General features: G+C 47.2%; 1 long non-coding RNA gene across 1 annotated transcript in view; it reads right to left on the reverse strand.

Moving 5' to 3' along the window:
- Positions 1–10,452: 10,452 nt before the first annotated feature.
- Positions 10,453–27,571, reverse strand: part of LOC123611057 — a 52,660-nt gene continuing 35,541 nt past the window's right edge. Inside the window, exons 2-3 of the long non-coding RNA XR_006718399.1 lie at positions 13,625–13,765; positions 10,453–11,333 (exon numbers count right to left, since the gene is read on the reverse strand). This is a non-coding gene — a long non-coding RNA (uncharacterized LOC123611057). The remainder of the gene's footprint in view (positions 11,334–13,624; positions 13,766–27,571) is intronic.

Here is a 27,571-nt window from a genome sequence, read left to right on the forward strand (position 1 = left end):
GCTTTAACTGGGACCCAGCAACAGTTTCCCCAAGTCACGGCAAGGATGGACAGGTAAGAAGGAAATAAGAGTCTTTCCTAACTGCCCTTTCTGTCTTCTAACCTCCATGGTGGCCTAGTCACGAATGCCCTCTCTCTGTGTGTGTGTCTCTCTCTCCCTTACACACATACACACACACACACACACACACACACACGCGCGCGCGCGCGCGCGCATGCGCATGCCCACACACACTTTCATTCCATTCCCTCTAGATTGCTATGGGCATGTGCTGCCCCTCCCCAAACCCTGTACCTACATCAAACCAAGGACCACGTTTATTCACAGGCCGACCTTTGGGAGAACAGATCCCCTGGATTTGCTTCCTAGACTTCCTATTATGCATAACGAACACATTGCCCTTTCAAAGCCGGGACTGAGACCTAATATTTGTGCCACGCGTGGCTACATTGTAGGACTACCACAAAGGTGGATGGCCTGTCGGCAGCCTCGCAGGTCCCTCAGGGATCTGAAGCCACTTCTGCTCTGGCTGGACACCTCCAAGCTGAGCTCACATGTTTCTTGTCGACTGATGAGCATGTGTCAGCCCTGTGAGGCCGCAGCACTGCTCAACATGGCACTCCTCTGCTGAGAAGCCACTTGTGAGCAACGTGGACACCCACCCCTGGGGGAGGGAAGGGCTCATGTAGCAGATGCTGTACGATTCTAACCAGTTAGAAGTCATTGTCCAGATGCACACACAGAAGCGTGGATGGATCTTAAAACCATAGTGCCAATTAAAAAGTCAAAAGCAGAACGAGATGGAAAAAAAAAACGAAATCACTTGCATACGTTAAAACCACATCCATCCGAAGCAGCTAACAACAATGCACCTTATCCAAGAATATGTACAAATCAAGAGCTAGACGTCAAGCATATTAGGATGCATTTTCTATGGGTAGGGAAATGGGAGTAAATAAGTAAAACAGGGAGGAGTTTGTAGGGACCACTGATGACAATGAGATAGAGAATGTGATAAGCTCTATCCTCCACTGGAAGTTGCTGTGTCTCTCTCACTCTCAAAAATGAATAAATGTTAAAAAAAAAATTTTTTTTTTTAATCAAAAGGAAAGTCACAGAAACCTCTGAGCTTCTCCTGGTTGAGATTTCCAGCCTCCGCTGCCACTTCCCATTCAAGTCAAACAGGATGCTTTGCTGTGCACACGACACTGCTGACCCCTAGCCTCTGATTGTGCTGCCGCCCACCCCCCCCCCCAAAGTCCAACTCTCAAGCCCCCTCCCCAGGGTGTCCCGCCTCTCTGGTGGCCCTGCACGTTCTCTGCGTCACCCTGCAGGCGTGATCATGTGCCTGGAAGCGTGTACTCATCAGTACGCAGAAGCGCTCCCAGTGGAGCCCCAAGGGTAGGGTGGCTCTTTTTAGGAGGGCAGTGCCGCCATGACACTCTGTGCCTTTGGCCATCTATACTCCTGGATTGTAAGTCATGCCTTCTAAGGACTCTCTTGAGAGGACCTAGCCAGGAGGAAACCTTTCTCTCCACAGAGATGCAATACTTTTCCAGGAAACTCATCACAAAGGAGAGGCACACAGATGTTAGGTGACTGGCTAAGTGACAAAACTATTTCCACAAGTCCTTCTGCAGTTAGGCCCTAAGCCTTCTTCCCATGCCCAAGACAGCTCTCGGGGGTCCCCTTTCCTTCCTGCAAGCCAAGGCATGGCCAGCTTGCCTCTCCCCTTTAAAACTACCTTCATTCCTGGGGCACCTGGGTGGCTCAGTCACTTAAGCGTCTGACTCTTGATTCTGCCTCTGGTCATGATCTCATGGTTCGTGGGATCAAGCCCCATGTCAGGCTCTGCACTGACGGTGTGGAACCTACTTGGGATTCTCTCTCTCTCTCAAAACAGATAAATAAATAAATAAATAAATAAATAAATAAATAAATAAACTTAAATTAAATTAAATCAAATCAAATTCCATTGGATATTCTTTCCTGCTCTGTCAAAGATTAGTTGGCCATACGTTTGTGGGTCCATTTCGGGGTTCTCTGTTCTGTTCCATTGATCTGTGTGTCTGTTCTTGTGCCAAAAATTAAACCAAATTAAATAAGTTAAATTAAAACAAAACTATCTCCATCTCTTTATCCTTTGGGCTGCCTCTAAAGTCCAGCCTGACTGTGGAAGCCATTTCCTTGTTATTCCTGACATCCCGCCCCACCCCAGATGCCAGGCATTTAATCAGAACCCACTGACAGTCCTACAACATAAAGATGCTGGAGTTGGTAATTTTAGGAAGGAGTGAAGGCTCCCTTCTTTGGCTTCAGTGTGTACGCAGTCAGTAAACAAACGTTTCTAAGTATCTGTTAGGTCCTCGGTGCTGGGTCCAGCTTTGAGGACTGACAAAGATTCCCCCTCTGACCTTGTTTTTCTCTGCATCATCCAATTTTAGCAAGAATCCTGCCAAGTCAGCTTAGCTACACTCCCCCTCCTCCATATCTGGTCACTCTTGATATCTAATCAGAGTCCTCGTTGTGATACTGTGATTTATAATAAGAAATGTGTGCATGGTCTTCATTCCTGTTGCTGCCATAGTGCACCTAAAACTCTTGGAATTTCCTAAGTGGTAAGAGTTGTAAAGGTGCCTTAGTATTCATTAACAAACCTTTTCCAGCCACACCTGAGTTTACGTCAGTCAGTCAGTGCGGTACCTTTCAGAAAGCACCTAAGGATGGGGACTGGTTGCCAGGGAAACCACCCGTGTGTTTGGAGGGCTGGATCTTTCAGTCCCTACTACTCCCTCCCTCCCCATCTCCAGGGAGGGGAGAAGGGTTGGAGGTTGAATCAATCACTAATGACCAATGTTTAATAAATCATGACTGTGTAATGAAACCTCCTCCATAAAACCCCGAAAGGACAGTGTTCAGAGCCCTTCTAAGTTGGTGAACAAGTGGAGGTCCTGGGAGAGTGTCCCACCTGGAGAGGGCATGGAACCTCCCCTCCCTGTCCCCATACCTTGCCCTATGTACCTCTTCCATCTGGCTGTTCCTGAGTTATATCTTTTTATAATAAACTGCCATTGTAGTAAGTAAAATGTCTCCCTGAGTTCTGTGAGCTGCTCTAACAAAAGAGAGGGTCCTTCTATGATTTGTAGCCGGTCGGTCACAAGCACGGGTGACAACTCAGGCTTATAATTGGCATCTGGAGTGGAGCGGAGGGCAGTCCTGGGGGACTGAGCCCCTACCCTGTGGAATCTGATGCTATCTCTGGGTAGAGAGGGTTAGAACTGAGTTCAATTGTATGACACCCAGCTGGTGCCGGAGAATTACGTGGTGGTGTTGGGGGATCCCCACAATCTGGAATTGGTGATCAGAATTCTGCTCATCCCTCACCAGCCCTCAGGTGATATCTGATCGCCCTGGTCTGCCTTCAGCCAGCACGCTCTGAGGTCAGTTTAGCCAGAACCCCCATTATCCCTGATGTTTCCTCTGAGTAACTTCTCCATCCATTGATCCCTTCCCTGCTCCTTGGCTATAAATTCCTTTTTGCCCAGGCTGTATTTGGAGTTGGGCCCAATCTCTCTCCCCCACTGCAAAATCCCATTGCAATGGTCCCTACACTTGCTGAAATGTTCCCTCCGAATAAGGTCTGCCCTGTCATTCTTTAACAGAGGCCATTGAATACTTTTTTTTTTTTTTCTTTAATAGGATGTGATGGTTAAATAAGAGCCGGCTAGGCCTGCCCTCAGGGCCTGATGGATAATCTACTACTCCGTACCCGAGGGTGCCGCTCCGGCCCACTCTCCAAAGATGAGATGGGAATTTTATCAAATTCTATTTCCATTCTCCTGGGGCCTGTGCAGCGCTGGCAGCAGAGGGGGTGACTGGCTGGAGACCAGCTGCTCAGCGAGGCCCTGCCAGGCCTGTTGGAGAAAGGCCTGGCTCCCAACCAGGATGGCATCTGCTCAGAGTTTGGAGCCCAGCATACTCTAATTGTCCTGTGGCCTTGTGGCACTTACAGCCTATCAATTGAGTCTTTCTGAAAAAGCTACGCCTGTGTTTATCGGTTTCCTGCCCTGGATTTGGGTCACTAGAATTTTCCTCAAGGATGGAAGAGCTCAAAGAATTGGGTCTGGAGGTCTCTTCCATGCCAGAACCTGCGAACGGGGTGCTGAGGACACGCTGGCCCAGGGCCCACCCACTCACTGCCCATCGGCTTTCCGAAATGGCCCTTGGACAAGAGGCTGGGGGCCCTCATCCCAGTTACATATCACTACATTGCTGTGTGTCCACAGCCGAACCCCTTCCCTCTCTGGGCTGCTGTCTTATCTGTTTCTTGAACAGATGAAATCACAGACGCAACAGGGCTTTTTAGTGTGAAAAAATGCAAGTTCCCGTGGGAACACTCTGTGTCTCCCACTCAATTTTGCTATGAAACTAAAACGTATCTTTTAAAAATAGCCTATTGAAAAACAAATAAACAGGGGCACCTGAGTGGCTCCGTCAATTAAGGGTCTGACTCTGAATCTCGGCTCAGGTCATGACCTCATGGTTTGTGCCACCAAGCCCCATGTCAGGCTCTATGTTGACAGGGCAGAACCTGCCTAGGATTCTCTCTCTCTCTCCCTCCCTCCCTCTCTCTCTCTCTTTCTCTCTTTCTCTGCCCCTCCCCATGTGCACTCTATCTCTCTCAAAATAAACTTAAAAAACAAACAAAAATGTCAGGATTTATGGTGAACCCTGGGCAGGGAGTAGAATCCTAAATTCTAATAAAAGCTCTGCTCCTTTCTGTGTGGCTGTGGGAAGTGTGGAAACCTCTCTGAGCCTCACTTCACCTCTGCCAGACGCTGTAATGGCTATGAGAATCGAACTAATGGGCTTAAAATATTGAGTTAATTATAGAGCACTGCCCCCTCTGTGAAGCCTTCTCATTAATATTTGTTGTTTACCAAAGAGACTGCACTGAAGGTGGACCAGTCAGTCCCAAGCTGGCAGAAATTTTGCAACTCTGAAAGAATATTGGAAAAAAAAAAAAAAGAAGAATATTGGAAAGCCCCAGAGAAGGTATGAACAGGTGTCTTCTAAGCCCTGAAAACTCAGCATGTTAAAACTGAGCAGGAGGAAGAGGAGGAGACAGAGGAGGAAGAGGAGAGGAAGGGAATCAGAATAAAATTAGGAGAAGCAGAAGGGGAAGAAGGAGGAGGAGGAGGAAAGAGCAAACTAGGAGGAAAGGAAGCAGAAGAGACAGCTGAAGAACGCAGAGGAAGGAGACGCGGAAAGAAAGAAGTGAAAGAGGCAGAGGAAAATCAAGAAGAAAGGGGAGCAGGAGGCAGAGAGGGAGAGGAGGGGTGGAAGTAGCAAAAGTGGAAGGAAAAGAGGCAGCAGCGGTAGAAGCAGAAGCAGAAAAAAAGCCAAAAGCACAGCCAAGAAAGTAGAAACTGAAGCTAAACCAAAAGCAGGGAAACAAGGAGGAGGAGAATGCAGAAAAAGCGGAAGCCGAAGTAGACGCACGTGTGGAAGAAGCACAAGCAGGGAAAGCAAAAGGCAAAGTAAAAGAAGCAGCGGGGAGAGGGGAGAGGAAGGAGGGGGAGGCAGAGCGGGGAGAAGAGGAAGGAGGGGGAGGCAGAGGAAGGAGGGGGAGGCAGAGGGGGGAGAAGAGGAAGGAGAGGGAGGCAGAGGAAGGAGGGGGAGGCAGAGGGGGGAGAAGAGGAAGGAGGGGGAGGCAGAGGGGGGAGAGAGGAGGAAGGAGGGGGAAGCAGAGGGGGGAGAGAGAAGGAAGGAAGGGGAGAAGAGGAAGGAGAGGGAAGCAGAGGGGGAGAGAGAGGAGGAAGGAGGGGGAAGCAGAGGGGAGAGAGAGGAGGAAGGAGGGGGAAGCAGAGTGGGGAGAGGATTGCAAGTAGTAGAAGTGGAAAGAGAAACAGAAGCAGAATAAGTAACTGGGAAGAAAGCAGCAGCAGGGAGAGCAGAAGCCGACAGGCCTGAAGGAGAAACCAAAGCCCACACAGCAGAAGCAGGAGCAGAAGGCGTGTCCGCGGAGGGCTATGAAGAGAGGACAGAGAGCTGGCCGCTGTGAGCTGTCTGCTGTCCGAACCCCCGTTTCCCCCTTGAAACAAAGAGGCTGGTGACCCAGTGAGATGTTGCCGCGATTCTAGTGGCTTGGATCATGAGGATGAGGCTGGGGGTAGGCAGGAAATGTTCCCCAGATGAAAGGGAGAATGAAGGAATGAACTTTGATCAAGCACCCTCGAGGGGCCGCGCACAGGAAGAGGAGACTCAGGCCCTGCTTTTCCTGAGCCCATCGTCTGAGGCCGGGCCACGCTAAGGGTCAGAACAGGGGTACAGATGGCAAAGCCCAGAATCAGCGAAATGAGGAACCATCAGAGAGGCTTTAGAAAGAGGAGAGGTTTGAGTTCAGAGTCAACGGGTAGAAGTGGAATTTAATTGATGGGGTTGGGGTGGGCAAGAAGGGCTCTCCTCCTCGGAAAGAAGGACGATCGAGACTGTCCGCTTTAGCCAGGCTGGGGGCCTGCATGGGACACCAGCCTCTTATGCCCAGGGCTCAGGATAAAAAGCATCAGACTTGGAGATTCTGACAAGCCCCTGCCCATGAAACAGCTCCTCTCCCAGGCAAGAGGTCGACGACATGGAGGTCAGGCCTGTCCTGCTGGAGAGAGATGGCCACTGGGCTGCGTCCCACTTCGCCAACTAGACGTGCCTGTGAGGTGACCAGAGGGCACCCAGGGTGCTGAAGAACAGACACCTCCAGATACTGGAGTACAAGCTTCCAGGGAGGAGAGAGAGCTGGGCTGGCCAATAACCCTCTTAGTGTCCCCAGTCCTCTGAGGGGTTGCTCCTTCTGGGAAGCCATCTGCCTTGAGGGTGGCCCCCGAATCTGACAAGGATATCCAGCCTGTCCCCAGAACAGACACTTCCCCGATTCCTCTCAAGGAACAGATTCTGCAGGAGTGCTCAGTCAGGTAAGCATCTGACTCTTGATATCGTCTCAAGTCATAATCTCACAGTTTGTGGGTTTGAGCCCCGCATTGGGCTCTGCTCTGACAGCTCAGAGCCTGGAGTCTGCTTCAGATTCTGTGTTTCCTCTCTCTCTCTCTCTCTCTCTCTCTGCCCCTCCCCTGCTTGTGCACTCTCTCTCTCTCTCTCAAAAAATAAACATTTAAAAATAAATTTTCTAAAAAGGAAATTTTAAAAAAGGAAAGAAAAGAAAAAAAGAAACATTCTACAGAGCTGCCTCGGCCTTCCACCATGGAGCGGCCCAGAGAAAGCGAGAGTCCAGCTCCGAGCAGAGAATCTCAGGCCCTGCGAGAATATAAGAGAGAGCAAGGGGCCCTCAGTCCTCCCGCATGTCCCCCAAAGACCCTAGCACTTGTTTCATAAGCACTGCCCCCTCCTGAGAAGCCACGCCTACGTTACAGTGAGGCCAACACAAGGGGACCATCGTCTGATGAGGCAAAACCTGCATGGACTTAGGGCATCCCAATCCCTTCCCTCCAGGCCACCACAAACCCCACCACTGGGCTGAGATCAGAGGAAGGGTCTCTCACGTGCATGTGCGTGCAGGCATGCACACGTGTGTGAGCGCGGGAGGGGGAGAAAGGTGCATTGGGGAAAGTTGGGGAGTTCCAAGAAGCGACTGGATCGGTCACAGGGGAAATTTCAAGAGATGGCGAACGTTGGAGTCAAATGGGGAAATCAGAGGCGAGAGGAAAGGACAGAAGGAAAACTCTCGGCCCCGCTAACGTGAAAAGCTTCCTAAGTCTGCTGAATACTCTTTGGAAAATGGCTGGTGACGCATTTCTCTCCACAGCACCTGCACCTCCGTGTACCCACGAGAAGGTATGAGCAGGGCAGCACACTGTGGTGGCTTGGAGCACTGGTTAAGCAAACAGAGTGCCTCTCTGAACTTCAGGCTCATCATCTGTAAAGTTACTCATGAATGGCTTAGAGCAGTCCTGGCAGACGGGAGGTGCTCCATAACAACTAGTTATTATATTGCTATAGGAAGCATGTATAAACACCTACAAATTGACTGATTAGGAAAAGTATGTTAAAGCCTGAATGGGCAGTAAAAATTTATATTCTGAGGGGGTCAAAGGTGAAGGTACTCAGGGAGGAGGGGCTGTTCTCCTTCAACATGCCGGGAATAAGAGGAGCCGTGACCACTTTCCTAAACCAGTCTTGTCTCTGAGTTCCATTCACTTTGCGGTAAATGACCACCACCGATCCACCTCGGCTGTCTCAAAGTTTGCGATTACGGTAAAATTCGGGACTTTTCAAGTCACTTGATGGCAGGCCAAGCTGTCTGCCCTGCCCCTCCCATGCTGGAGCGTCTCGGGAAACTACTTGGAGAGCTACAGATGAAAGAAATGGTTGTGGTGTAGGAGGATCAAGGCTCCAAGGCTTCTGTGAGCAAGTAAGGAAGGCGGCCCGGCCACCTGGTTGCCATGATTCATGAGGTCCCTCGACTCGCCTTTCCAGGCTAGGTAGCCAATCCAGCATTTTCTATGGACATTGAAATACCAGCTGGCCATGCTGGACAGAGAAGGCGTATCCCCGGATTCTCTCGAATCTGCCCATTCTTCCCCATCTCCACCCCCACCGCCCTGGCCTAAGCTGCTTCTTTGGCTCTTCTCGAGCCCAATGACCTTGAAAGCCTCATGACGTTAAAATGAAAATCTGATCATGGCAGATCCCTGCTTGAGATTCCCACTGGCCTTAAAATAAAAGCCAAATGTCTTCCTATGCTCACACAGGCAGGTCCATGTGGTCTGGCGTTGCCCACCCCCTCTTGCCCAAGCCCCTGCATTCCAGCCATAGCGGCTCTCCTTCAGTTCTTAAGTACACCAAACTCCTCGTGGTCTCAGGGCCTTTGCACAGTTACTCCCTCTGTTAGGACCATTCCCCCCACCACCCCGCACCATTCCCCCCTTCACCCTCACCTGCCCCTGATTTTCATTCAGCCCCCCCCCCATTCTTCTCTTCCAATCACAATTCAAACACTTCTTGGGAGAAGTCTCCCCTAACCCCCTAGACTGGATCAAGTCTCCAGGCCCTAAGTGCTCATGACACCCTATGTTTCCCTTCATATCACATCTCCCGATATCTAGCAGGAGCCTAGCAATAAATGTCTATTAAGTGAATGAATTTCATTTTCTAGGTTTCCAGGGGGGTAAAAAGCCCCATTGCAAAATGAAAAGAGCACAGGAATGGGTGTCCAGAGATCTGGATTTCAGCCCCACTCCTTTCCGGTCAGCACTATGACGTTAGGCAAGGCTCTTCCCATTTGGGGACTTTGAGTGATACCAAGGAGACCAAGGGGTCTCTCAGGGCCCTCCCAGCTCAGCTCACAGTTTCCTGTTGCTGAGTGCATGGATTTTGGACTCCTCCTCCCCTGGGTCACATTGGACCCAGCAGTGACATGGTAGGAGTGGAGGGGACATGAATACCCCTAATGAAACAAACCCTCCTGTTCCCTCTTGTGCTTGACAGCGACTTTCACAACCAGAGCCAAGGGAATACTTGGTCACCTGCAGTTTAATTGTTGGTTCCATTACTTAAACAGTGACTGAAACTTTCCATTTCCTCTTGAAACAGCCAGAAAGTAGCCATAGCTCACCACAGCATGTTCCAAAGGCAAAATGCACAACCTATAGGTGGACGACTCAACATAGGCAGTCTTTAAAATAAAGCGTTTACCATTGTCGATGTCATGTTCAAGAATAAATAAGGACACGTCCCGCAAATCAGCTTTCGGATCTCCTTTCTGCCCTAGGATATATTCCTTCTCCCAGTGAACTTTTATTCCTTCTGACTTCCATTGTTAGATCTCCAGAATTAGAATGTCTAGCCTTCTTTTGCTCAGAACACAAAGTAATAATTATTCCCACTTTGTTTCCACAGAAGCAGCCCGTGTCTCCTATTTGTACACTTGATTTCTAAACATCATTTAAATGCAACAGCGAGAAAATAGAGTAATTCAGGAGCAGCAGATAGGAACCTGATTCCAGTCACTCTCTGGACAAGACATTTTCTCTCAACAATTCAGAGGCCCTTGAAATGTGCACTTAACCATACAACGTGTTTTGCGTGTCAGTGGCACAGTCTCTTTGTTGAGAATTAATTGTATGTGCCTTCACTCCTGTTGAAACTACCCTCTGAGAAGCCTGGCAGACTTCCAGGGATCCCGGCCCCTGGGACTGACACCCAAGTTCGGGACTTCTTAAATTTTTTTTTTTTCAACGTTTATTTATTTTTGGGACAGAGAGAGACAGAGCATGAACGGGGGAGGGGCAGAGAGAGAGGGAGACACAGAATCGGAAACAGGCTCCAGGCTCTGAGCCATCAGCCCAGAGCCTGACGCGGGGCTCGAACCCACGGACCGCGAGATCGTGACCTGGCTGAAGTCGGACGCTTAACCGACTGCGCCACCCAGGCGCCCCCAAGTTCGGGACTTCTTAGTGACTCGGAATCTGAGAGCCGGACATTCACACAGTGTTCTTGCTTAAAGGTTCTCTTGGCCGTAAGCTACCCGAGAAGTCATCACAACGTACAGAGGACAATGAGCTCTTCACTTCCCGTGAAGTCACCCCACTGTCACTCCAAGTGCACCTTCTTTGCGTTTGTGCACATCAAAGAAGCTTGAGGGCAAGATCATAGCCCCCTGGCCCAGCCCTAGATTGCCAGCACACAGTGAGGTCAACAACAACAGAATGCTTTCCTGATTCATGGTAATTCATCTTCAAAGGACCGGTCCCCTCTCTGGAGGATCCTCAGGCATTTTAAGATGAGTTCCATCTAATCGGGCTCATAAAAGCCCTTCTGGCTTAATTAATTTGCTCCAGGTAACTTGTATAGAAAGCCTGAACACAAAAGAAAATTAAAATACGTCCCAAAGTGGTGGTGTTCTCCATCCCTTGTTGAACAGGGTAAAGAAATTTGGACATTTCTCTGAAAGTGATAGCCATTTAGATTTTAATCAGAGCAGTAACTGAAGTACTTAACATCTCCACTGTGCACTCAGGAAAACGGAGAACAGTTTCTCGGTTGAACATCTCTGTCGCAAAATTTCTACAGGATCACGGTGGGGATGACAATCATCCGTGATGTTGCAACAGCTAGTCTCCTCCCAACACACACCAAACGCTGACAATATTCATCTCTCAAATCCGAATCGTTCTTGGCACCGTACAGATGGCTTTGACGTGGGTGGACACCAATACACAGACAGGTGACACAGCTAATCGGTGAGCTGGTTCCTAGTCGCCATCTGAGGGTACTCCATTACCAGGTTGATTGATATTCATGTCCCTTGTGGTAAAGTGAGGCTTTTAGAGGGAAAAGAAGCACAAGACAATTAAGACGAACAACAACAACAAAGAGTCCGGTGTTTGTTCCCAAGCTTATGCTCTTTGAACATGGCTTTGGAAAATGGTTTAGTCACCATCTTTCCTACTTCTCCCACCTCTAACATTTCAGGTGAGAGTCAGAGGGAATTTTAAAAGACTGGAAGTTCTTGGCTGGTGTTATAGCCCACCTTGGAAGAGAAAGTCCCAGTACAGTCCAAGTTTCCCCCATCTCCTCTCCCTCTCTCTCCTTCTCTCCCTCTCTTTTTCTCTCTCCCTCTCTCTCTTTCTCTCCCCACCTCTCTCTCTCCTTCTTTCTTCCTCTCCCTCTCTCTCTCTTCCTCTTTCTCCCTCCCTCTCACTCTCCCTCTCTCTCTCTTTCCCTCTCTCTCCCTCCCTCCTCCTTCTCTCTGTTCTACCTCTCTCTCTCTCCTCCCACTCCCGCCCCATCTCTCTCCCCATCTCCCTCTCTCCATCTCTCCCTCTTTCCTTCTCTCTGTCTCTTCCCCATACATACACAAGATCACTCAGCCAGAGGGAGTTTGGGGAGAAGACAGATAGGCCAGCAGACTTTTAGTGCCTTTCACATTTCCCTTTCAATGAACTTAAGTAAAACATCTGTCTTTTTCGGCATATGGCCCAGAGAGTCACCTGCTAATACTATGTATCTAGCAGGGGCTCTTTAGCTAAGGCAAAGTGCAAAGAGGCTGAAATGCACAGGTAATTTGTATTCCCGCAGAGATGGATCACTTGGTGATACACTGAGTTTCCATCTGTGGCATGGAGGAGAGGAACACTTAAAACTTTACATGTTCTTTTTATAAAATAACATTGAAACAGAAAAACAAAGAGCTAAGCCCTAACAGCCCAAGTGATGCCAAAATAGTGCAAATCATTTCAATGTTTTTCAAAATCCCTAAAAGTAATAGTCCACAGACACACCAACCCCTCCCACCTGCTTTCACGAAACCGCACCGATGGTGGAGAGGAAGCTGAAGGAGGGTCTGTCGAAGAAGATGTGCCAGTTAAAAGCCAAGGCAACCCCACAGCCGCGTTGTACTGCCCACTCCGCCACGTCCAGGATCCTCTGACACCCAGACTCTCTCCAATTCTCTCCCTCCCCCACCCATCTCTTTTTTAAGCAGATTATTTAAAGAGATCTCAATGAGAAGAAAAATCCCTCTTCTTTCCAAGGTGGAAGGTAGGGGACAATTGTCCTCAAGAACACAGGCTTCACTCGGTTAGCTTGTGGCGGTTGTGATAAACTGTGAACACCCCCAAAGGAATGACTTAAAAAAAAAACAACCAAAACCCTAATCAAGGGGAGGTGTCAGTAAACAAGCACTTTTTGTGCACCTGAGCGTCAGGGCCACGAACAAGATTAGAGCTTGGCCGCCATGGGGGCCCTAGGTGAAGCCCCCGCTCATTCACTTACTGGGTGCCCTGGGGCAGGTTTTCTCATCTTTGGAAGCATCCGATTCCTCATCAGTAAAATGGGGATAGTAACAGCACCTCCTTCGAAACGTTGTCGGGAGGACTGAATGAGGTCATTCACGTGAGCGCAGCTAGTCACACGTGGCCCAGGGTGAGTGCCTAATGCATGTTAATGCTGATCACTTATCTTTTATTATCTTCTTTGAGATAGCATACAGGATATGGGATGGGGGCCCATGGATGATGGATATCTCTAAGATTCACGAAATAATGAAGCTCATCCTGGCTCCCCTGAAATTTCAGGGCTCAATTAATTTCTGAACATCAAGCGTCACTGTCCTAGGGACTTCTGGGAAGAGCTTGAGGAGCAAGTGTTCACCGTGTCCACAACTTTTGAATAGAAATGAGTATCATCATGATGGCTCTGAGCAGATGTATTCTGTATCAGCCCCTACAGGGAAAGCTGCAGGTGTTTTCCGTGCTTACCTTATTGAATTGCTTTCTTGCTTTCTGTTTTTTTTTTTTTTAATGTTTATTTATTTATTTATTTTTGAGCTAGAGAAAGAGAGTACACAGGGGAGGGGCAGAGAAAGAAGCCAAAGCAGGCTCCATGCCATCAGCACAGAGTCTGACACGGGGCTCAATCCCACAAACTGGGAGATCATGACCTGAGCCGAAATCAAGAGTCTGATGCTTAACCGACGGAGCCACCCAGACGCCACACCGTAGACAAAGAATTGCAATGCGATTGCCTTCTTTTAGTCACATCGTCTGCGATAGAAAACTGGACTCTCCATACTTGGGAGGAGCCCCGGGGAGTGAGGTAAAGAAAGGTCTACCTGTGGCGGAGCAGCGATAACTTTCTAAGGAGTTTGCCCCTTTTCCTCTCAAGTAGTCACAAGCAGGGTTCAAATCCTAGCTCTGCCACCTTCTGTGGAAACCTGAGCAGGCCGCTCATCCGCTCTGAGCTCATTTTCCATCTGAAAAATAGGGAAAGGAAAAAGCAAATAAATACGTAAATGTGCAAAAGGGACTAGAGGTAATAATACAAAGTAAGCACATGACACGTGCAGACATATGACACAAGGTATATGGCAGTGAGCACGTACTTCATAAACAGTAGTGCTCATTATACAAATTGGAGCGGCGTGTGACCATTCCTGGGTCAGAGAGGACAGTTTCCTCGTGTGAACACTAACAGGTATTTGGCCAACGTTAGCCCCCAAATGAGGAGACCTGGAGCACGGACCCACTTCCTCACGGTGTGACTTTACAAACGTCGCTTCCCCAGCCTGAGGGTCAGGCTTCTCATATGAAAATGAAGGGGCCGGACAAATCATCTCAGACGCCTTGGAGCTCAGAGACTTGGACCGTGGGGTTCCAGGGTCTAGGATTATACTCCTGGGCGTGCTTCATAACAGTAACAGGATCAAAATACACGTAGCACTTCAATCTATGACCCAGCATCTCACTCTCGGGTACATGTCCAGCAGAAAAGTGTATACGGGTTCAACAGTGTGTGCAGGAACCTTCACTACGAGGCTATTTGTCAGAGCCAGGAGCCAACAACAAACCAAACGTCGAGCCACAACACGATGGGGAAGTAACTGTGGGCTATTCTTCGCACAGTGGAATACAACACAGCAACGGGGAACGAGCGAAGTATTGCTACATGCTAACAAAGGGAACGCGGCACAAAAATCCGAAGCAGGTGACAGAAGTGGGACGTGAAAGAGTCCACACTGTTTGATTCCATGTACATGAAGTTCAGAAACAGGCAAAAGTAATCCATGATGTTAGAAGCCCGGATCGTGGTTACCTCTGCATGACAATCGCAGCGGAGACGAGCAGAGTTTCAAAGGGCCAGTGAGGCACCATTTATTGACACAGGTGTGTTCACTTTGAAAACACAAAGAGCTACACATACACGTTGTGATTTGTGGGTGTGCGCATATGTATACATGTTATAGTTCAATAAGAAGTGTATGTAGAGTATGCACAGAACCACATTTGGGGGCGTCTGGGTGGTTCAGATGGCTAAGTGTCTGACTCTTGATTTCGGCTCGGGTCATGATCTCATGGTTTGTGAGATCGAGCCCCGCATGGGGCTCTGTGCCGATAGCTATCAGCTGATAGGCTATCGGCACAGAGCCTGCTTGGGATTCTCTCTCTTCCCTTCTCTCTCTGTCTCTCCCCCTTCTCTCTCTCTTTCTCAAAAATGAATAAATAAACTTAAAACACAAGGATCAAGAGTAGATGAGGAAGGAGATATAACCTGGGGCCAGAGTGTTTATATTTTAAGTCCTTGTATCCTAAGCTGAGCTTTATGGACTCTTTGACATAAGGCACAACAGGGAGCCACTGAAGGGTCTGTAAGCTGCTGAGATCTTCCAAAAGCACTTCCCATCACATCAACATGCTTTCTTTTATCTTCCAGTCTTACGGATGAACCGTGCTCTCCAGGCACAGACCAGCTCCTGCACACCTCCACGCAACCCCGTTCCCTCTCGCCTACCCAAGAACATGACCCCAGCCATCCTCCTTCTCTCTCCTGCATCATCAACACCTTCTCCTGATTGGGTCTTTGACACTAGCACACAAATGTGCAATTATTTCTCCCGTCTGAAAAATACAGGTGTGTTCAACCTCATTTTCCCCCATCACTTCCTCTGTATGGCAAAATTCCTAACAACATTGTAATGCTGGACACTTCTACTTCCCACCCTCCCATTCTCTATTAAACACGTTTCAGCTGAGCTTTCACCCCTCCCCAGAATTCCATCAAAGAAATGACCTCCACACAGCCCCACCCGGTAGCCAGTTCTCCAGTCTCCACCTTGCTTGACCTTTACGCAGCAGTGACCTAGTCAATGACTCCTCCTCAAAGCAACGCTCTTTACTTGGCTACCAGGGCACTCTGCTGGCTTTCCTCTTACCTTACACCCTGCTCTTTCCCAACCCTTGCTGCTTCCTCCTCTTTTCTGGAGTTCTTTATCTTGAAGTTGCCCCAAAGCTCAGTCTTTGGATCCCTTCTCTATCTACACTTATTATCCTGGTGATCTCATTCATTTCCATGCTTTTAAATTCTGTCCACAAGCTGATGACTCCCAGATTTATACATGTGATCTATGTTTCCCCTCTGATTTCCAGACACATAAATCCAATTGCTGCTGACATCTCCACTTGGACAGTTAGTAGGCATCTGAAACTGAGCTCATGATCTGTCCCTCCTCGTACAGTCACCCTCATCTCAAAATGGCATCACCGTCCTCCCAGGTCCCCCAGTCAGCTGGTCATCCTGACTCTTTTCTCACAGAATACATCCAATCTGTTAGCGTCACACTGCTGAATGGTGGGAAATAACAGGACGGAGAATGGTCATGTCCTGTGCAGCATTCTAAAGGACGGCTGAGCACAAGCCTAAACATGAAGGTTGGACCTCAACCATTGTTCTCTGAAACAGAGTGTGGCCTCTTGCACTACGTACTCAAATACCTCACACACACACAAAAAAAAAACTCTTTAATATGAATGAAAAAAATAGAGGGGCACCTGGGTGGCTCGGTCGGTTAAGCGTCCGACTTTGGCTCAGGTCAGGATCTCACGGTCCGTGAGTTCAAGCCCCGCGTCGGGCTCTGTGCTGACAGCTCAGAGCCTGGAGCCTGTTTCAGATTCTGTGTCTCCCTCTCTCTCTGCCCCTCCCCTGTTCATGCTCTGTCTCTCTCTGTCCCAAAAATAAATAAACGTTGGGAAAAAAAAATAAATAAATAAATAAATTTAAAAAAAATAGAATAATTGGTAATGGATACCAATCATTCAGCCTTAGATGGAAAGGATTGTGCAGACCTTAGTGAAATTAAATGCTTTATTTTATTAGGGAATCTCTCAATTGGGACTCCTAGTCCAAGGTCCCCAGGCTCTGTACCACACACTGAATTTCCAACATGGGCACACAGCTGTTTAGAAAAGAAACAGCACTTCCTATGACTAGTATAAAGCCTACTGGCTAACCCAGAGTGCTTGTCTGTCAAAAAAAGAGTCTAACAAAAACCAGATGATTTTACTCATATGCTCATAATGGAATCTAAAAAACCAAACAAAGAAACACACAAAAAGCAGAAATAGACCCAAAGCTGTGGAAAGCAAACTGATCGTTGTCAAAGGACAGGGGAGTGGAGGGATGAGCAAATGGGTGAAGGGGAGTAGGAGATACAGGCTTCCAGTTATGGAATGAATAAGTCACAGGGATGAAAGGTCCAGCATAGGGAATGTCGTCAATGACATTGTAATAAGGGTCCATGGTGACAGACGGTAGCCACGCTTGTGGTGAGCATAGCATAACATACAGAGAAGTTGAATGACTACATTTTACACCTAAAACTAATGTAACACTGTGTGTCAACTATACTCAAACAAATTTTTGGAAAAACTTTTAACGGGTCTAAGGGGATCTTAGCAAATGCCTGGCATCATGCGTCCATTCCCTCCTCTCACGTGCTCTAAGAAATTACTAATCCATCTTGCTACCCTTTCCCTTTCAACGTGGATTTGATTTCAGATTTACTTTCAACCCGGTAGCCCAAGGAGTCACTACCAATTGATCTATCACCTTTGGCAGACAAGTTGAAACCTAATGATCCTCTCTTGTCTGGTCCTTGACAAGTATTTGTGTAATCACATATACATACTCAAAAACAAAAAAAGAAATGAGAGCAGTAATGTTATGCCATGAAAGTTAGGCTCAAAACCCAGCCACCTCCGGGATAGGGGATATTTCCACCCTCCACTCATCCCTCCCTCAAAACTATCCACATAGCATCTAATAGCTCATGTGATGATGAACAATCCCTGCCCTCTACCAAGGTATTTTTCTGATAATCATATTGTTTTTTTTTTTATTTTTTTAACGTTTATTTATTTTTGAGACAGAGAGAGACAGAGCATGAACGGGGGAGGGTCAGAGAGAGGGAGACACAGAATCTGAAACAGGCTCCGGGCTCTGAGCTGTCAGCACAGAGCCCGACGCGGGGCTCAAACTCACGGACCGCGAGATCATGACCTGAGCCGAAGTCGGCCGCTTAACCGACTGAGCCACCCAGGCGCCCCTCTGATAATCATATTGTAAGTGGGTTATATTTTCTTATAATAACAATAGAATAACTGGAGGTTGTGTGTCTGATTAAGAAGTCGGCAGCAACTAAATCACAAAGATGATCCAACAATAGCTTCCTATAATTAATTAAGGTCTGAAACTGTAAAGTCCCTTAAAATGGGCCTCCATGTACCATATATATGGATCAGTCAGTGTTTATGATGTGCTCACGTACCACGTGAGAGCATCCAACTCTCCCGAATCACCAGTTAACCCACCTAAAATGAAGACAGGAACTTCAATAAATGGTAATTAACTTTTTAATTTAAAGAATTGTGTTTGCCTTCTTAGGAATTAAGAAGGCTTTAGGGGATAAGTTGGGTGATCCAGATTTCTTTGGAGAAGAAAAGAAGCTGCCAAGGGAAATCTGAACCACGGTTTTCTCATTTTCTTAAACAGACCTCATTGGCCAACGTTTCTTGAAGGCGTCTTTGAGCCAGACATTATGCTGAGGGCTCCCGCAAACAAAATGCCTCAAACCCACTCCACTGACCTCAGAGCTGCACTGTAGGACCATTCTTTCCAAAATAGCTCTTGTATTCTCTACATATTTCAAGACTTTACTACAGAGTTTGATGGCATCCTAAGTGTCACCTTTTTGTTTAACTTATTTTCTCTTTTTTTTTAAATTAAGAAAATTTTTTTGAATTTATTTTTGAGAGAGGGAGAGAGAGGGCAAGTGGGGAGGGGCAGAGAGAGAGGGAGACACAGAATCTGAAGCAGGCTCCAGGCTCTGAGCTGTCAGCACAGAGCCCAATGCAGGGCTTAAACTCACAAACCGTGAGGTCAAGACCTGAGCCGAAGTCGGACACTTAACTGACTGAGCCACCAAGACGCCCCAAGAATATAATTTTTTTTAACATTTTATTTATTATTAAGAGACAGAGAGAGACAGAGCATGAGCAGGGGAGGAGCAGAGAGAGAGAGGGAGACACAGAATCCGAAGCAGGCTCCAGGCTCTGAGCTGTCAGCACAGAGCCCGACGCAGGGCTCGAACTCACGAACCGTGAGGTCATGACCTGAACCGAAGTCGGACGCTTTAACCAACTAAGCCACCCAGGAGCCCCTTTCTCTCTTTAATATATAATGTTTTTGCTAATTTTCCTTAATTTAAAGTAATCACACAGTAAAACAATCATCTGGAATCTCCAGGTAACTTTAACTAGTGCTTCTCAACCCAAACTGCACATCAGAATCACCCAGGGAAGCTTTAAAAAATCCTAATGCCTGGCAGCACCCCGTACTACCTAAATCAGAATCTCTGGGGTGGGAGCAGGGCATCAGGATTTTAAAAGCCCCCGGGTGCTTCTCATGTGCCCGGGTCCCTACACGGAAGCAGGCAGGTGTCCTTTCTTACCACTCCATAAATACCTGACCATGCCTGAAGCAGACCTCCTACGGCTGCTGGATTCAGTCAGCTAGCTCTGTTCTCTAGGAAGAGCCTCATTTTTCCCCAATAAAAGTGGTATTTTTTTGGCCTAGAGTTAGCAGTGAATACGGTAATCAGGCAACAAGAGAAAAGCCTTCGTGGATGTTGCCTATTCTGACTTCCAAGAACGGTCACATTCTGTTTGGGTTCCTTATTCTCACCACGTGATGACAGGGGAGACTGTGTGGAGCTCACTCCACCCACATCAAGTCCTCCGTGCAAGGGGCTCTGAAGAAGGTAGAAAGAGTGTCCGTCCAGATTCCACCGCAAATTCCCTTATTTTACTTTGGCAGGGCTGCTGTAACAAAGTACCATAAACTGGGCGGCATAAGCCAACAAATTGATTCTCTCATAGTTTTTCTCTCATACGCTAGAAGTCTAAGAACAAGGTGTCAGCAGGGCCACACTGACCCAAAGTCTCTAGGGGAGAACGCTTGTCTCCCCCAGCTTCTGAGGTTGCTGAGTCCAGGCTCTCTGGCTCACAGCCGTGCACCCCCCCCCCCCCAGCCCCCATCAGGGGCCCTTTTCTCTCTGTGGGGCTGTCTTCACATGACCTTCTTGTAAGGACAGCAGTCCTTGGATTTGGGGCCCACCCTCATCCAATGTGACCTCATCTTAACTAACTACATCTGCAAAGACGCTATTTTCTTTTTTTTTTTTTTTCAGTGTTTATTTATTTTTGAGACAAACTGAGCATGAGCAAGGGAGGGGCAGAGAGAGAGGGAGACACAGAATCTGAAGCGGCTCCAGGCTCTGAGCTGTCGGCACAGAACCCAACAAGACGCTCGAACCCACAAACTGTGAGATCATGACCTACGCTGAAGTCAGAAGCCTAACTGACTGAGCCACCCAGGCACCCCGACCCTATTTGCAAATGAGGTCACATTCCCAGGTTCCAGGAAAACATGGATTTGGGGGACCCACTACTGAACCTAGTACACCTCATAAACTACTTGTGGGTATTTTCATCCCTAGGAGGCAGGCAGGAGAAACGTTTTATCCCAGTCTACCTGTAAATCTAGTTAGGTAATTAATCCGTCTCTAGAATATTGGAAAGGAAACCATCTGTGCATAGCAAAAGAAAACAATTTGGTTAATTAGGTTGGCCTTTTAAATGTTTTTAAGACAGACAAAAAAGGCAAGGATTATGCTTGTGTTTTTTTTTCAGCTTTTGTTCCAATTTTTAGCCATTTCGCTAGTTACGGGCCTGTTTAGAAAGAGCAAACATGTAATATTTACAGTGTAACCAACTCATTTTTTTTGCCCTAATGAAGCTTGACAGAGTATATCTCTCTCGCACACGCACAGAGGAACTGAACTGCAAAGTCCTTTTATTGTTCAAATATAACATTGTAACTATTCATTTAGGTGGCCCCAGGAAGCTGGAAAGGAGCACAGGCGGATGGTCAGACTTGGTAGGAATTCCTGTGAGATAATCATTTAACACTATTTGCTTCTACTTCACCAGCAACCTTCTTCTGCAAAATCTGAGGCAGGCCAGGTCTATTGTCTATATTGCTCTTCAGCCACCGGCCCCAGGTGTATTTGCAAAATTAAACGGTGTTAGGCTTTGAGGAATGAAAGGCATTTATAAAATGCCAACAGTCCCCGAGGTCCCTGTGCTGACCTAGAGGTCTGGGTTTGGGAATTCACTACTCCCACCCCCATTTCTTCCTGTCATTTGAGCTGTCGCCTTGGAGATGTCACAGCCCATATGTGCTTCCTTCTGTGAAATGAGGCCCATGATCATTGGCTCTGGAACATCAGGGGAGCGGGAAGAGCAGCCCGGAGATGTTAACTTATTCTCACCCCGGCGTCGCACCAGCTCCATGCTCAGAAAGGCAGCCAGCAGATCAGGGTTGGAAGATGGACAGCAGTGAAGAATCAAAAACAAGGATGCGGGCTCTGGAGTTGGACTGCCTGAGTTCAAATCTTAGATCCATTTTGGGGAAGCAGGGAGACACGTAACTCCTCGAAGCCTATTTGCTCATCTGTAAAAGGAGGATGACAGTGCCTGCTTCATAGAGTTGTGCGGAAATAATGTGATAGTGAACATAGCAAAGTGCCCAGCACATAGCGAGCACTGAGCAAACGCCACCAGTGTCTTAAGAGTACGTGAGCCAAAATTAAGTAGAAACATTCCCTAAACACAGATTCTTCACTGTCGGCTTTACTCAGCTGGCTCTGCCGTCAGCTGTTTATTTCAGATCTGTGGCAAAGGAAAAGTGAGCCCTATGGGCAGAACGGTAGCTGGGCCCCAGAAAAGACAGAACAGAAGCACGTTTCAGGTCTCAGAGGAAACTTCAGTTTGCCCCCCTCCCCCCGGGCACCTTGGGGGTGTTTTCTGTTCTGCCTACCACACGAGTCGAAGTTAAGGAAGGACTCTGTGAAGGACCTGTAAATTATTAGATGTTTTCCAAGAAAGAACCTGGTAAATGGAAAAAATGAACGTATGGTCATTGCTTCCCACTGTTATGATGACAGGGAAACACCCCAAGGAAGGAAGGAGCTCAAGAAAAGGTTGTGTTGCTTACAGGGATTAGTCTTAAAATGGACCTTAGGATCCACTGCCTGGGGTGGGTGTGGTGAGGTAAAGAAAATACAGTGCCTGGTGCACCGGCCCCCACCCCAGACCAACTGAATCATATTCTGTGGGGGCAGGCTGTGGCCTGGGGCAAAGAGGGGTGGGGGAGTGTTTGGGGGACTTGGGTCTTTTTTTTTTTTTTTTTTTAGCTCCCTAGGGGGTTCAAAGGTTCTACAAGGTCAAGAGCTGCTGTTGGAAAGTCTTATGCAGAGCTGGACTCTGGGGCTTAGGCTGTTTTGTCCGAGCCTGAGTGTCCAGAGCTAACCTGGGGGAAGGGAGTTTGGGGAAGAAGTGAACAGAGGAAGGAAGAAGGGAAGTAGCTTGGTGGGAAGGAAGAAAGGATCTGAATCTGAAAGGCCCGCCAACGTTAATTGCTAAATTTGACCTTAGGAAAAGTTAAATTAATGTGTTGTGTCTTGTGCAGACGCTGTGCTTGGAACCTTGACAAGCGAGACATTATGCAATCGTGACATCATGCCAACCCTGTGAGGCAGGCATCCCTGCCCCATTTACCAGAGGAAGAAAGGGAGGCCCAGAGAGGTGACAAGGTTTGCCTAAAGGCATCTGGCGGCTGGCTGGCTGAGCTGGGATCCCAGAGCAGGTGTCCCGATTCCAAGACCTGACAGGAGCACTGGTGAGAAGACCCAGTTTGGATTTTCTTGGAATGTTGGCACCGACCCGGACTGGACTCACGTCCCGAGGAATAAAGAAGATGAGACAGACAGATCAATAAGTACACGAAACCAAAACACTGAACACCCAAATACCTGGGAATGCCTAAGTTAGATAAAAGAATCAGGATCTCCAGGCCTCCGAGATTCCCTTGCCCCTTGGCAGGAGGTGGGCGTGAACTTGTGCTGTTCTTGCACAAGACCCAGAACTACAAAGGCCGGAGCCACCCAAGGAGGTGCACACGGCCAGAAATACACCTGTGCGAAGGTCGTCGGGAGCTGAATCTCGCTGCCGAGACCTGCAATTCCCAGCAAGCAGCGCGGCGGCGAAGCTGCCAGATAGGACTTGGAAACAAGAAGGAGAAATAGTCGCCACATGGGTTGGTGGGCGGGGCAGGGAGTGTGCACCACGCAGGGCGGCGTCCAGGGCACCCCCCCCCCCCGCGGGCACGCAGCGGGTGTGACCACATCGCAACCCAGGGCACCCCAGCCCGTCCCTCCATGGTCACCTCCCCCTGCCTCACTCGGAGCATCCTGCGTCAGTGCCCTACTTTCTATTTGTTACTTTATTATTTTTTAAATGAACTCTTCCCAAAAGGCACAAGAGTATAGTGAAGAATATAACTTGTGCCCACCACCAGGCTTTGTCAAATCCTAACATTCTTTTCCATATTTACTTCAAATGTATTTTTTATTTAGAGCACGAGTGGGGTAGGGGCAGAGAGAGAGGGAGAGAGAATTCCAAGCAGGCTCCTCACTGTCTGTGCAGAGCCAGACCTGGGGCTGGAACTCACAAACTTGTGAGGTCATAACCTGAGCTGAGCTGAGCTGACTGAGCCACCCAGGCTCCCCTGGATGTATTTTTTTTTTTTTTTTTTTAAGCAAAACGTTGAAAATACCTTTGAGGTCTCCATGTACCACTCCCTGATTTCTTTTCCCTTCTGTTGATCCCAAGGGAAACCCACTCTTGGGAATTTGATGTTGATTATTCACATGCGTGACTTTTCCTTTTACCACATGTAGACATCCATAAATAATCAGCGGTGTTTTCACGTACTTTTAACTTAATCTTACTGGAACCATGCTATAAACTTAATAAAACCTATATAATATTAATAGATTGTGATAATAAATTTTAAAGAAAATAAAAGCTAAATAGATAAATACTATATGAAATACGGTTTTAAAATAAATATTAGTAGAGATTAAACCAAACTGCTACTTGCTTTATTTTTCGCTAACACTAGGGATTCCTCTATGTTCATGTTAATTCATTTATTTTGATGCTATACAGTATCTCATTGTATGAAAATACTATAATTTATGTATCCCTTTGATGGACAGGCAATTTTTCCACCTTTTCCCCCCAAGTTCCAATTTGTTACTGTTGCAAACAATGGCAGAATGAGTATTGGTGCATCTGTGTGGGTTTGTCCTAGGAGTGGATGCGGCCGGGGAATGTATATCCTTCACTTCTTTTCAGCCTCTTTTGCCTGTTCCTTGCTGTCACCGGTATTTTCCCAGACAGGATAAGATCAGGAACCAAGGGCCCTCTGGAACTCCTGGAACCGAGGCTGGGATCCAGAAATACTACCTACTCCAGCAGAAACTGCTGGGCATAAGCACTCAGTACATTGGAGTGTCCACTCTGAGCTAGGTGGGCTGTGTGTGCAGGTCATCTGGGCCAGGGCCTCCAGCCCAGATGATCTTGAGGAGCTGAGGAAGTCAAGCTGCTCAGTTCAGATTGAGGCCTGCAGCACCCCCATCTGTGTTTTGGGGCCCAACCTAAAACAGCTCCCCTATTTTTTTTAATGTTTATTTATATTTGAGAAAGAGAGAGACAAAGACAGAGAGACAGAGCACGAATGGGGGAGGTGTAGAGAGAGAGGGAGACACAGAAGACACAGAATCCGAAGCAGGCTCCAGGCTCTGAGCTGTCAGCACAGAGTCCGACGCAGGGCTCGAACTCACAGACTGTGAGATCGTGACCTGAGCCGAAGTCGGACGCCCAACCGACTGAGCCACCCAGGCACCCCACTTTTTCCCTTTTAAATATTTAACTTCATTTTCCCTGACTGACAAAGTAATATGTACTCTTGGCATAAATTTTAAAATTGTTAGAAAAATATTTTTACACAAATCGTAAAATTTCACTCATCAGACACATTCACTATTAACATTTTAGCCTATGTGTCTTGTTTTTTTCTAAGTATTGTCCCCTTGCCTGTATATTCTATTGTACTCTGATTTTTCACCTAATATAAATTTCCATATCGTTAATACATTATAAACATAATTTTAATTTATTCAGGTTATTTGATATTTTACATAGTGTTTTATTATCTACCTAGTCACTCTTTTATATTGGATACTCAGGTTATTCCTAATTTCCGTTTTCACAATTAAAACACAATGGGCATCTTCAGAGATAAATATTTGATGGACTTTTAGATCCTTAAGATTCTAAGAATCTTAGAAATCTAATTCTTAGAAGGCCAAAGGGCATTTTTAAAGCTTTTGATAGATATTACAAAACTGTTCTAGAAAGACAACTATATTACAGCCCCACTGACAGTGTTCAGAATGCCCAGCTGGCCTGCCTTTACCCAGTCAGTTCATTGTGAGCTCTCCTTACACTGGGGCTCAGATGTGGAAGGAAAGGGAACCTTTAAATGCTGGCAGGTTTGGTGGAAAAGAACGTTGGGCATCCTCCCAAGCGGTGTGTATTAAGCTGTTTCCTTCCATGAGAACCAACAAGACAGCAAAATGGATGAATCATACTGTGGGAAAGTTATACTCCAGAACCAGGTCTCTTATATATAGTAGACAGTTGAAAGAGACCACTGGGACAGTAGAAGAGGTACTATTTAAATTTCCTTAGTTTGAAAGCAACAACAACAATAAAAAGACTCTGGTTAACTTAAGCAAAACAAAAAAGAATTTATTGGAGGAGACTGAAGCCAAGGGGCTGTGTGTACTGTCGGGCAGGTTGTACACTGTACAACTCAGGCCATGGAGAATCATTCATTTTGTCACCTATGTGAATGGCACTTGCTAGAATTGTACAGTGCACTGCCTACACAACCATATGCAGCAGCCCTGCTGGAATAGCTCATAAAACAGGATTGCTCAAAGTATCTGTGCTTAAGGACTGGGTTTATTATTGTTGTTGTTATTACGAAAAGCCATTGTAGATCAATACTTGGGTAAATTAAATTAATATGAATTATTAGAAAAATGAAATGCCACTTGATGTCTCTACAGTGCCAATTACTACAAAAATTCCTAAGTGCTCAGTTTCCGAATTTACCTCACTGTAGACATGTAACACGTAGTTTGGGAAACAGAACTGTCCACAAACCATAGCATGATTACATTTGAGGAGTCCTGATGTAGATTAGCCAAATGCAGAAAAGTGGGAATGGAATGAGGAATCTAGAACAAGTAGACCCAAGAAGTCAATCTCCTGTCCATCTCCCATTACAGTTTTCTCTCCTCCTGCCAGTACGATGAAACCTCGCTGCAGAATGGCTTTCTGCAGATGGCGGAACGTGCACCAACTAACAGCTCTCTCATCTTATGTCTTACAGCCTCAGCCGCCGGAGAAAGAATTATTGGTCCCAAATCCAAAAATTCCAGAGAGGGGGCTTCGTGGCCTAGCTGGGGTCTGGGGCTCACTCCTATAGCTAGAAGGTGTGTCACTTGTGGCCCGGGGCGGGGGAGGAGGGGGAGGGGGGATGGGGGGAGGACATGTAAGAAACCATGGGAACCATGGGAACCAAGTGAATGTTGCTGGGAGCAGTTCTCAGAATAGGGGTAAGGTGTTACCCGAAATAAGTGAATGTGCCAGGTAGATAAACAGTACACATTTCAATTATTAGGTATACGTTTTCCTTTATCTCTATTCTAGTGCAGTCTTCCTCTGAAATATATTCCCCTTCCCATAAAAAGGGCTTATGAACAAATAAATGTGGGGAAAACTACAGGTTTCAGCACCCTTCCAGAAATTCAGAAGACAGACATATTAGCATATTAAAGGTTCTGAGAAGTCCTGCAAGAAGGAAACCTGTTTAACTGCGCTTAATCCAGTGTTGCCTGAGCTCATTTGATCACTCAAACCATTTTTAATGTAACATCCAGGAACATCCCACAGATTGGTGTTTCAAGAACACGTTCTGGGAAAGCCCTTCTAGGTGCTGAGATGTTCCCCAGAAAGATGTGACTCAAATCCTTATAAAAAGAAAATAGGGGCATCTGGGTGGCTCAGTTGGTTGAGCCTCTGACTCTTGATTTCAGTTCAGGTCATGATCTCACGGTTTGTGAGTTCAAGCCCCAAGTCAGGCCCTGCACTGGCAGCATGGAGCCTGTTTGGGATTCTCTCCCTCCCTCCCTCTCTCCCTTCCCCCGCTCTTTCTCTGTCTCTCAAAATAAAGAAATAACCATTAAAAAAACAAAGCAAAACAAAACAGTTTTAAACAAACCAGCGACCCGGGTATTTACAGAAACTGGCAAATTATTTGCAAAGGGGCATTTTATAACACAAGTTAACCACCATCAAAGAGACCAGCTTCTAGATTCAGAGTTTTATATGTTCAGCCTTATGAACATGGAGTACATCTCTGCAACTCCAAACCTTCCCTCTCTGGAACATTCCTTTCCCAAGGCCCTCTTCCAGGTTGCTCAGAACCCTTTGCATGTGATGTCTGGTACCCCGCCTCCTTCGAGGTAAGGCGTATCTTTATGCCATTAGGTGGCTGGCCATTGTGGTTTGCAAAACCAACTTAATAGCACGGGGCACCTGTTCCTCCCTGCGTGCTTTGTGATAAAAGGCCCCACTGGGGTGAGCAACACACTCGAGAGCCGCATTAACAATACGCCACGTCTGGGGAAGCTTGGAGGTGGGGCCCATATTCGTAAGTATAATGAAGGCCTTCTCCTGTTTAAAGAGAG

Source organism: Leopardus geoffroyi, chromosome C2 (assembly GCF_018350155.1).
Source record: "Leopardus geoffroyi isolate Oge1 chromosome C2, O.geoffroyi_Oge1_pat1.0, whole genome shotgun sequence".
NCBI classification, from domain to species: Eukaryota; Metazoa; Chordata; class Mammalia; order Carnivora; family Felidae; genus Leopardus; species Leopardus geoffroyi.